This window comes from Cetorhinus maximus, chromosome 31 (genome assembly GCF_964194155.1).
Source record: "Cetorhinus maximus chromosome 31, sCetMax3.hap1.1, whole genome shotgun sequence".
Classification (NCBI taxonomy): Eukaryota; Metazoa; Chordata; class Chondrichthyes; order Lamniformes; family Cetorhinidae; genus Cetorhinus; species Cetorhinus maximus.
The window spans coordinates 5,761,540-5,772,654 of record NC_135909.1 but is presented as its reverse complement, the minus strand read 5'-3'; positions in this window follow the sequence as shown (position 1 = coordinate 5,772,654).

Below are 11,115 nucleotides of genomic sequence, written 5' to 3'. Positions count from 1 at the left end.
CATACTCCCCATTCTTATCCAGTAACCCCATAGTCCCTATTCTTACTCAGTAAACCCATTCACCCCATTCTTACCAACTAACCCCATACTCACCATTCTTACCCAGTAACCCCATTCTCCCCATTCAACCCAGTAACCCCATTCTCCCCATTCTAACCCATTAACCCCATTCTCCCCATTCTTACCCAGAAACCCCATTCTCCCCATTCTTAACCAGTGACCCCATTTCCCCCAATCATAACCAAGTAACCCGATTCTCCCCATTCTTTCCCAGTAACCCCCATTCTCCCCATTCGTACCGAGTTACCCCATTCTCCCCATTCTTATACAGTAACCCCATTTTCCCCATTCGTACCCAGTTACCCAATTCTTATCCATTAACCCCATTGTCCCCATTCTTACCAAGTAACCCCATTCTCCCCTTTCGTATTCAGTAACCCCATTCTCCCCATTCTTACCCATTAACCCCATTCTCCCCATTCTAACCGAGAAACACCATTCTCCCCATTCTTACCCAGTTTCCCCATTCTCCCCATTCTTACCCAGTAACCCCATACTCCCCAGTCTTACCCAGTAAGCCCATACTCCCCATTCTTACCCAGGAACCCCATTCTCCCCATTCTAACCGAGTAACCTCATTCTCCCCATTCTTACCCATTAACCCCATTCACCCCATTCTTATCCAGTAACCACATTCTCCCTATTCGTACCCTGTAACCCCATTCTCCCCATTCTAACCCATTAACCCCATTCTCACCATTCTTTCCCAGTAACCCCATTATCCCCATTGTTACCCAGTAAACCCAATCCCCCCATTCTTACCCATAACCCCATTCTCACCTTTCTTACCCAGTAACCCGATTCTCCCCATTCTTAGCCAGTAACCAGATTCTCCCTATTCATACCCAGGAACCGCATTCTCCCCATTCTAACCCATTAACCCCATTTTCTCCATTCTTTCAAAGTAACCCCATTCTCCCCATTGTCACCCAGTAACCCCATTCTCCCCATTCTTACCCAGTAACCCCATTCTCCAAACTCTTACCCAGTAAACCCATTCCCGCCATTCTTTCCCAGTAACCCCATTCTCCCCATTCTTACCCAGTTACCCCATATTCCCCATTCTTACCCAGTAACCCCATAGTCCCCATTCTTACCCAGTAACCCCATTCTCCCTATTCTTACCCAGTAAACCCATTCTCCCCATTCTTACCCACTAACCCCATACTCACCATTCTTACTCAGAAACCCCATTCTCCCCATTTGTACCCAGTAACCCCATTCTCCCCATTCTAACCCATTAACCCCATTCTCCCCATTCTTACCCAGTAACCCCATTCTCCCCATTCTTACCCAGTGTCACCATTTTCCCCATTCTTACCCAGTAACCCTATACTCCCCATTCTTACCCAGTATCCCCATGCTCCCCATTCTTACCCAGTAACCCCATTTTCCCCATTCTTAACCAGTAACCCCATTATCCCCATTCTTACCCAGTAACCCACATTCTCCCCATTCTTACCATGTAACCCCATTCTTACCCAGTAACCCCATTCTCCCCATTCTAACCCATTAACCCCATTCTCCCCATTCTTACCCAGTAACCCCATTCTCCCCATTCTTACCCAGTATCCCCATTTTCCCCATTCCTACCCAGTACCCCATACTCCCCATTCTTACCCAGTTACCCCATTCTCCACATTCTTACCCAGTAACATCATTTTCCCCATTCTCAACCAATAACCCCATTATCCCCATTCTTACCCAGTAACCCCCATTCTCCCCATTCTTACCCAGTAACCCCATACTTACCCAATAACCCAATTCTCCCCATTCTTACCCAGTGACCCCATTTTTACCCAGTAACCCCTTTCTCCTCGTTCTTACACATTAACACCATTCTCCACATTCTTACCCAGTAACCCCATTCTCCCCATTCTTACCCAGTAACCCCATTCTCCCCATTCTTACCCAGTAACCCCATTCTCCCCATTCTTACTCAGTAAAACCACACTCACCATTGTTACGCAGTAACCCCATTCTCCCCATTCGTACCCAGTAACCCCATTCTCCCCATTCTAACCCATTAACCCCATTCTCCCCATTCTTACCAAGTAACCCCATTTTCCCATTTTACCCAGTAAACCCATTCTCCCCATTCTTACCCAGTGACCTCATTCTCCCCATTCATACCCAGTTAACCCAATCCCCCCATTCTTACCCAGTAAACCCATTCTCCCCATTCTTATCCAGTAACCACATACTCCATTTTCTTTCCCAGTATCCCCATTCTCCCCATTGTCACCCAGTAACCCCATTCTCCCCATTCTTACCCAGTAACCCCATTCTCCAAACTCTTACCCAGTAAACCCATTCCCGCCATTCTTTCCCAGTAACCCCATTCTCCCCATTCTTACCCAGTTACCCCATATTCCCCATTCTTACCCAGTAACCCCATAGTCCCCATTCTTACCCAGTAACCCCATTCTCCCTATTCTTACCCAGTAAACCCATTCTCCCCATTCTTACCCACTAACCCCATACTCACCATTCTTACTCAGAAACCCCATTCTCCCCATTTGTGCCCAGTAACCCCATTCTCCCCATTCTAACCCATTAACCCCATTCTCCCCATTCTTACCCAGTAACCCCATTCTCCCCATTCTTACCCAGTGTCACCATTTTCCCCATTCTTACCCAGTAACCCTATACTCCCCATTCTTACCCAGTATCCCCATGCTCCCCATTCTTACCCAGTAAGCCCATTTTCCCCATTCTTAACCAGTAACCCCATTATCCCCATTCTTACCCAGTAACCCACATTCTCCCCATTCTTACCATGTAACCCCATTCTTACCCAGTAACCCCATTCTCCCCATTCTAACCCATTAACCCCATTCTCCCCATTCTTACCCAGTAACCCCATTCTCCCCATTCTTACCCAGTATCCCCATTTTCCCCATTCCTACCCAGTACCCCATACTCCCCATTCTTACCCAGTTACCCCATTCTCCACATTCTTACCCAGTAACATCATTTTCCCCATTCTCAACCAATAACCCCATTATCCCCATTCTTACCCAGTAACCCCCATTCTCCCCATTCTTACCCAGTAACCCCATACTTACCCAATAACCCAATTCTCCCCATTCTTACCCAGTGACCCCATTTTTACCCAGTAACCCCTTTCTCCTCGTTCTTACACATTAACACCATTCTCCACATTCTTACCCAGTAACCCCATTCTCCCCATTCTTACCCAGTAACCCCATTCTCCCCATTCTTACCCAGTAACCTCATTCTCCCCATTCTTACTCAGTAAAACCATACTCACCATTGTTACGCAGTAACCCCATTCTCCCCATTCGTACCCAGTAACCCCATTCTCCCCATTCTAACCCATTAACCCCATTCTCCCCATTCTTACCAAGTAACCCCATTTTCCCATTTTACCCAGTAAACCCATTCTCCCCATTCTTACCCAGTGACCTCATTCTCCCCATTCATACCCAGTTAACCCAATCCCCCCATTCTTACCCAGTAAACCCATTCTCCCCATTCTTATCCAGTAACCACATACTCCATTTTCTTTCCCAGTATCCCCATTCTCCCCATTCTTATCCAGTAATCCCATTCTCCCCATTCTTACCCAGTAACCCCATACTCCCCATTGGAACTCAGAAACCCCATTCCCCCCATTTTTACCTAGTAACCCCATTCTCCCCATTTTTACCCAGTAACCCCATTATCCACATTCTTACCCAGTATACCCATTCTCCTCATTCCTACCCAGTAAGACCATACTCCCCATCTTACCCACTAACCCCGTTCATCCCATTCTTACCCAGTAACCCCATTCTCCCCATTCGTACCCGGTTACCCCATTCTCCCCATTCTTACCCATTAACCCCATTCTCCCCATTCTTAGCCATTTGCCCCATTCTCCCCATTCTTACCCAGTAACCCCATTCTCCTCATTCTTACCATGTAACCCCATTCTTCCCATTCGTACCCAGTAACCCCATACTCCCCATTCTTACCCAGTAATCCAAGTCCCGCCATTCTTTCCCAGTAACCTCATTCTCCCCATTCTTACCAAGTTACCCCATACTCCCCTTTCTTATCCAGTAACCCCATATTCCCCATTCTTACTCAGTTAACCCATTCTCCCCATTCTCACCAACTAACCCCGTACTCACCATTCTTACCCAGTAACCCCATTCCCCCCATTCAACCCAGTAACCCCATTCTCCCCATTCTAACCCATTAACCCCATTCTCCCCATTCTTACCCAGTAACCCCATTCTCCCCATTCTTACCCAGTGACCCCATTTTCCCCATTCATAACCAAGTAACCCAATTCTCCCCATTCTTACCCAGTAACCACCATTCTCCCAATTTTTACCGAGTTACCCCATTCTCCCCATTCTTTTACAGTAACCCCATTCTCCCCATTCGTACCCAGTTACCCCATTCTTACCCATTAACCCCATTGACCCATTCTTACCAAGTAACCTCACTCTCCCCTTTCGTATTCAGTAACCTAATTCTCCCCATTCTAACCCATTAACCCCATTCTCCCCATTCTAATCGAGAAACACCATTCTCCCCATTCTTACCCAGTTACCCCATTCTCCCCATTCTTTCCCAATATCCCCGTACTCTCCAGTCTTGCCCAGTAACCCCATACTCCCCATTCTTACCCAGTAACCCCATTCTAACCGAGTAACCCCATTCTCCCCATTCTTACCCATTAACCCCATTCTCCCCATTCATACCCAGAAACCACATTCTCCCTATTCGTACCCAGTAACCCCATTCTCCCCATTCTAACCCATTAACCCCATTCTCCCCATTCTTTCCCAGTAACCCCATTCTCCCCATTGTTACCCAGTTAACCCAATCCCCCCATTCTTATCCAGTAATCCCTTTCTCACCATTCTTACCCAGTAACCCGATGCTCCCCATTTTTACCCAGTAACCACATTCTCCCTATTCGTACCCAGTAACCGCATTGTCCCCATTCTAACCCATAAACCCCATGCTCCCCATTCTTTCCCAGTAACCCCATTCTCCCCATTGTTACCCAGTAACCGCATTTTTCCCCATTCTTACCCAGTAACCCCATTCTCCCCATTCTAACCCATTATCCCCATTTCCCCATTCTTACCAAGTAACCCCATTTCACCATTCTTTCCCAGTAACCCCATTTTCCCATTCTTACCCAGTAAGCCCATTCTCCCCATTCTAACCCATTAACCCCATTCTCCCCATTCTTACCCAGTATCCCCATTCTCCCCATTCTTACCCAGTAACCCCATTTTCCCCATTCTTAACCAGTAACCCCATACTCCCCATTCTTACCCAGTAACCCCATTCTCCCCATTCCAACCCAGTAACCCCATACACCCAATTCTTACCCACTAACCCCATTCTTAACCAGTAACCCCTTTCTCCCCATTTTTACCTAGTGTCCCCATTTTTGCCCAGTAACCCCTTTCTCCTCATTCATACACATTAACCCCATTCTCCACATTCTTACCCAGTAACACCGTTCTCCCCATTCTTACTCAGTAACCCCATTCTCCCCATTCTTACCCAGTAACCCCATTCTCACCTCTCTTACTCAGTAACCCCATACTCACCATTGTTACCCAGTAACCCCATTCTCCCCATTCATACCCAGTAACACCATTCTCCCCATTCTAACCCATTAACCCCATTCTCCCCATTCTTTCACAGTAACCCCATTTTCCCATTCTTACCCATTAACCCCATTCTCCCCATTCTTACCCAGTGACCCTATTCTCCCGATTCTTTCCCAGTAAACCCATTCTCCCCATTCTTCCCCACTAACCACATACTCCATTTTGTTTCCCAGTATCTCCATTCTCATCATTCTTACCCAGTAATCCCATTCTCCCCATTCTTACCTATTAACCCCATACTGCCCATTCTAACTCAGTAACCCCATTCCCCCCATTTTTACCTAGTAACCCCATTGTCCCCATTTTTACCCAGTAACCCGATACTCCCGATTCTTACACTGTAACCCCATAAACCCCATTCTTACCCAGTAAGCCCATTATGCACATTCATACCCAGTAAACCCATTCTCCTCATTCCTACCCAGTAACACCATACTCCCCATTCTTACCCACTAACCCCATTCATCCCATTCTTACCCAATAACCCCATTCTCCCCATTCGTACCCGGTTACCACATTCTCCCTATTCTTACCCATTGACCCCATTCTCTCTATTCTTAGCCAGTTACCCCATTCTCCCTATTCTTACCCAGTAACCCAATTCTCCTCATTCTTACAATGTAAACTAATTCTCCCCATTCGTACCCAGTAACCCCATACACCCCATTCTAACCCAGTAACCCCATTCCCGCCATTCTTTCCCAGTAACCCCATTCTCCCCATTCTTACCCAGTTACCCCATACTCCTCATTCTTATCCAGTAACCCCATAGTCCCTATTCTTACTCAGTAAACCCATTCACCCCATTCTTACCAACTAACCCCATACTCACCATTCTTACCCAGTAACCCCATTCTCCCCATTCAACCCAGTAACCCCATTCTCCCCATTCTAACCCATTAACCCCATTCTCCCCATTCTTACCCAGAAACCCCATTCTCCCCATTCTTAACCAGTGACCCCATTTCCCCCAATCATAACCAAGTAACCCGATTCTCCCCATTCTTTCCCAGTAACCCCCATTCTCCCCATTCGTACCGAGTTACCCCATTCTCCCCATTCTTATACAGTAACCCCATTTTCCCCATTCGTACCCAATTACCCAATTCTTATCCATTAACCCCATTGTCCCCATTCTTACCAAGTAACCCCATTCTCCCCTTTCGTATTCAGTAACCCCATTCTCCCCATTCTTACCCATTAACACCATTCTCCCCATTCTAACCGAGAAACACCATTCTCCCCATTCTTACCCAGTTTCCCCATTCTCCCCATTCTTACCCAGTAACCCCATACTCCCCAGTCTTACCCAGTAAGCCCATACTCCCCATTCTTACCCAGGAACCCCATTCTCCCCATTCTAACCGAGTAACCTCATTCTCCCCATTCTTACCCATTAACCCCATTCACCCCATTCTTATCCAGTAACCACATTCTCCCTATTCGTACCCTGTAACCCCATTCTCCCCATTCTAACCCATTAACCCCATTCTCACCATTCTTTCCCAGTAACCCCATTATCCCCATTGTTACCCAGTTAACCCAATCCCCCCATTCTTACCCATAACCCCATTCTCACCTTTCTTACCCAGTAACCCGATTCTCCCCATTCTTAGCCAGTAACCAGATTCTCCCTATTCATACCCAGGAACCGCATTCTCCCCATTCTAACCCATTAACCCCATTTTCTCCATTCTTTCAAAGTAACCCCATTCTCCCCATTGTCACCCAGTAACCCCATTCTCCCCATTCTTACCCAGTAACCCCATTCTCCAAACTCTTACCCAGTAAACCCATTCCCGCCATTCTTTCCCAGTAACCCCATTCTCCCCATTCTTACCCAGTTACCCCATATTCCCCATTCTTACCCAGTAACCCCATAGTCCCCATTCTTACCCAGTAACCCCATTCTCCCTATTCTTACCCAGTAAACCCATTCTCCCCATTCTTACACACTAACCCCATACTCACCATTCTTACTCAGAAACCCCATTCTCCCCATTTGTACCCAGTAACCCCATTCTCCCCATTCTAACCCATTAACCCCATTCTCCCCATTCTTACCCAGTAACCCCATTCTCCCCATTCTTACCCAGTGTCACCATTTTCCCCATTCTTACCCAGTAACCCTATACTCCCCATTCTTACCCAGTATCCCCATGCTCCCCATTCTTACCCAGTAACCCCATTTTCCCCATTCTTAACCAGTAACCCCATTATCCCCATTCTTACCCAGTAACCCACATTCTCCCCATTCTTACCATGTAACCCCATTCTTACCCAGTAACCCCATTCTCCCCATTCTAACCCATTAACCCCATTCTCCCCATTCTTACCCAGTAACCCCATTCTCCCCATTCTTACCAAGTATCCCCATTTTCCCCATTCCTACCCAGTACCCCATACTCCCCATTCTTACCCAGTTACCCCATTCTCCACATTCTTACCCAGTAACATCATTTTCCCCATTCTCAACCAATAACCCCATTATCCCCATTCTTACCCAGTAACCCCCATTCTCCCCATTCTTACCCAGTAACCCCATACTTACCCAATAACCCAATTCTCCCCATTCTTACCCAGTGACCCCATTTTTACCCAGTAACCCCTTTCTCCTCGTTCTTACACATTAACACCATTCTCCACATTCTTACCCAGTAACCCCATTCTCCCCATTCTTACCCAGTAACCCCATTCTCCCCATTCTTACCCAGTAACCCCATTCTCCCCATTCTTACTCAGTAAAACCACACTCACCATTGTTACGCAGTAACCCCATTCTCCCCATTCGTACCCAGTAACCCCATTCTCCCCATTCTAACCCATTAACCCCATTCTCCCCATTCTTACCAAGTAACCCCATTTTCCCATTTTACCCAGTAAACCCATTCTCCCCATTCTTACCCAGTGACCTCATTCTCCCCATTCATACCCAGTTAACCCAATCCCCCCATTCTTACCCAGTAAACCCATTCTCCCCATTCTTATCCAGTAACCACATACTCCATTTTCTTTCCCAGTATCCCCATTCTCCCCATTCTTATCCAGTAATCCCATTCTCCCCATTCTTACCCAGTAACCCCATACTCCCCATTGGAACTCAGAAACCCCATTCCCCCCATTTTTACCTAGTAACCCCATTCTCCCCATTTTTACCCAGTAACCCCATTATCCACATTCTTACCCAGTATACCCATTCTCCTCATTCCTACCCAGTAAGACCATACTCCCCATCTTACCCACTAACCCCGTTCATCCCATTCTTACCCAGTAACCCCATTCTCCCCATTCGTACCCGGTTACCCCATTCTCCCCATTCTTACCCATTAACCCCATTCTCCCCAAACTTAGCCATTTGCCCCATTCTCCCCATTCTTACCCAGTAACCCCATTCTCCTCATTCTTACCATGTAACCCCATTCTTCCCATTCGTACCCAGTAACCCCATACTCCCCATTCTTACCCAGTAATCCAAGTCCCGCCATTCTTTCCCAGTAACCCCATTCTCCCCATTCTTACCCAGTTACCCCATACTCCCCTTTCTTATCCAGTAACCCCATATTCCCCATTCTTACTCAGTTAACCCATTCTCCCCATTCTCACCAACTAACCCCGTACTCACCATTCTTACCCAGTAACCCCATTCCCCCCATTCAACCCAGTAACCCCATTCTCCCCATTCTAACCCATTAACCCCATTCTCCCCATTCTTACCCAGTAACCCCATTCTCCCCATTCTTACCCAGTGACCCCATTTTCCCCATTCATAACCAAGTAACCCAATTCTCCCCTTTCTTACCCAGTAACCACCATTCTCCCAATTTTTACCGAGTTACCCCATTCTCCCCATTCTTTTACAGTAACCCCATTCTCCCCATTCGTACCCAGTTACCCCATTCTTACCCATTAACCCCATTGACCCATTCTTACCAAGTAACCTCACTCTCCCCTTTCGTATTCAGTAACCTAATTCTCCCCATTCTAACCCATTAACCCCATTCTCCCCATTCTAATCGAGAAACACCATTCTCCCCATTCTTACCCAGTTACCCCATTCTCCCCATTCTTTCCCAATATCCCCGTACTCTCCAGTCTTGCCCAGTAACCCCATACTCCCCATTCTTACCCAGTAACCCCATTCTAACCGAGTAACCCCATTCTCCCCATTCTTACCCATTAACCCCATTCTCCCCATTCATACCCAGAAACCACATTCTCCCTATTCGTACCCAGTAACCCCATTCTCCCCATTCTAACCCATTAACCCCATTCTCCCCATTCTTTCCCAGTAACCCCATTCTCCCCATTGTTACCCAGTTAACCCAATCCCCCCATTCTTATCCAGTAATCCCTTTCTCACCATTCTTACCCAGTAACCCGATGCTCCCCATTTTTACCCAGTAACCACATTCTCCCTATTCGTACCCAGTAACCGCATTGTCCCCATTCTAACCCATCAACCCCATGCTCCCCATTCTTTCCCAGTAACCCCATTCTCCCCATTGTTACCCAGTAACCGCATTTTTCCCCATTCTTACCCAGTAACCCCATTCTCCCCATTCTAACCCATTATCCCCATTTCCCCATTCTTACCAAGTAACCCCATTTCACCATTCTTTCCCAGTAACCCCATTTTCCCATTCTTACCCAGTAAGCCCATTCTCCCCATTCTAACCCATTAACCCCATTCTCCCCATTCTTACCCAGTATCCCCATTCTCCCCATTCTTACCCAGTAACCCCATTTTCCCCATTCTTAACCAGTAACCCCATACTCCCCATTCTTACCCAGTAACCCCATTCTCCCCATTCCAACCCAGTAACCCCATACACCCAATTCTTACCCACTAACCCCATTCTTAACCAGTAACCCCTTTCTCCCCATTTTTACCTAGTGTCCCCATTTTTGCCCAGTAACCCCTTTCTCCTCATTCATACACATTAACCCCATTCTCCACATTCTTACCCAGTAACACCGTTCTCCCCATTCTTACTCAGTAACCCCATTCTCCCCATTCTTACCCAGTAACCCCATTCTCACCTCTCTTACTCAGTAACCCCATACTCACCATTGTTACCCAGTAACCCCATTCTCCCCATTCATACCCAGTAACACCATTCTCCCCATTCTAACCCATTAACCCCATTCTCCCCATTCTTAACCAGTGACCCTATTCTCCCGATTCTTTCCCAGTAAACCCATTCTCCCCATTCTTCCCCACTAACCACATACTCCATTTTGTTTCCCAGTATCTCCATTCTCATCATTCTTACCCAGTAATCCCATTCTCCCCATTCTTACCTATTAACCCCATACTGCCCATTCTAACTCAGTAACCCCATTCCCCCCATTTTTACCTAGTAACCCCATTGTCCCCATTTTTACCCAGTAACCCGATACTCCCGAT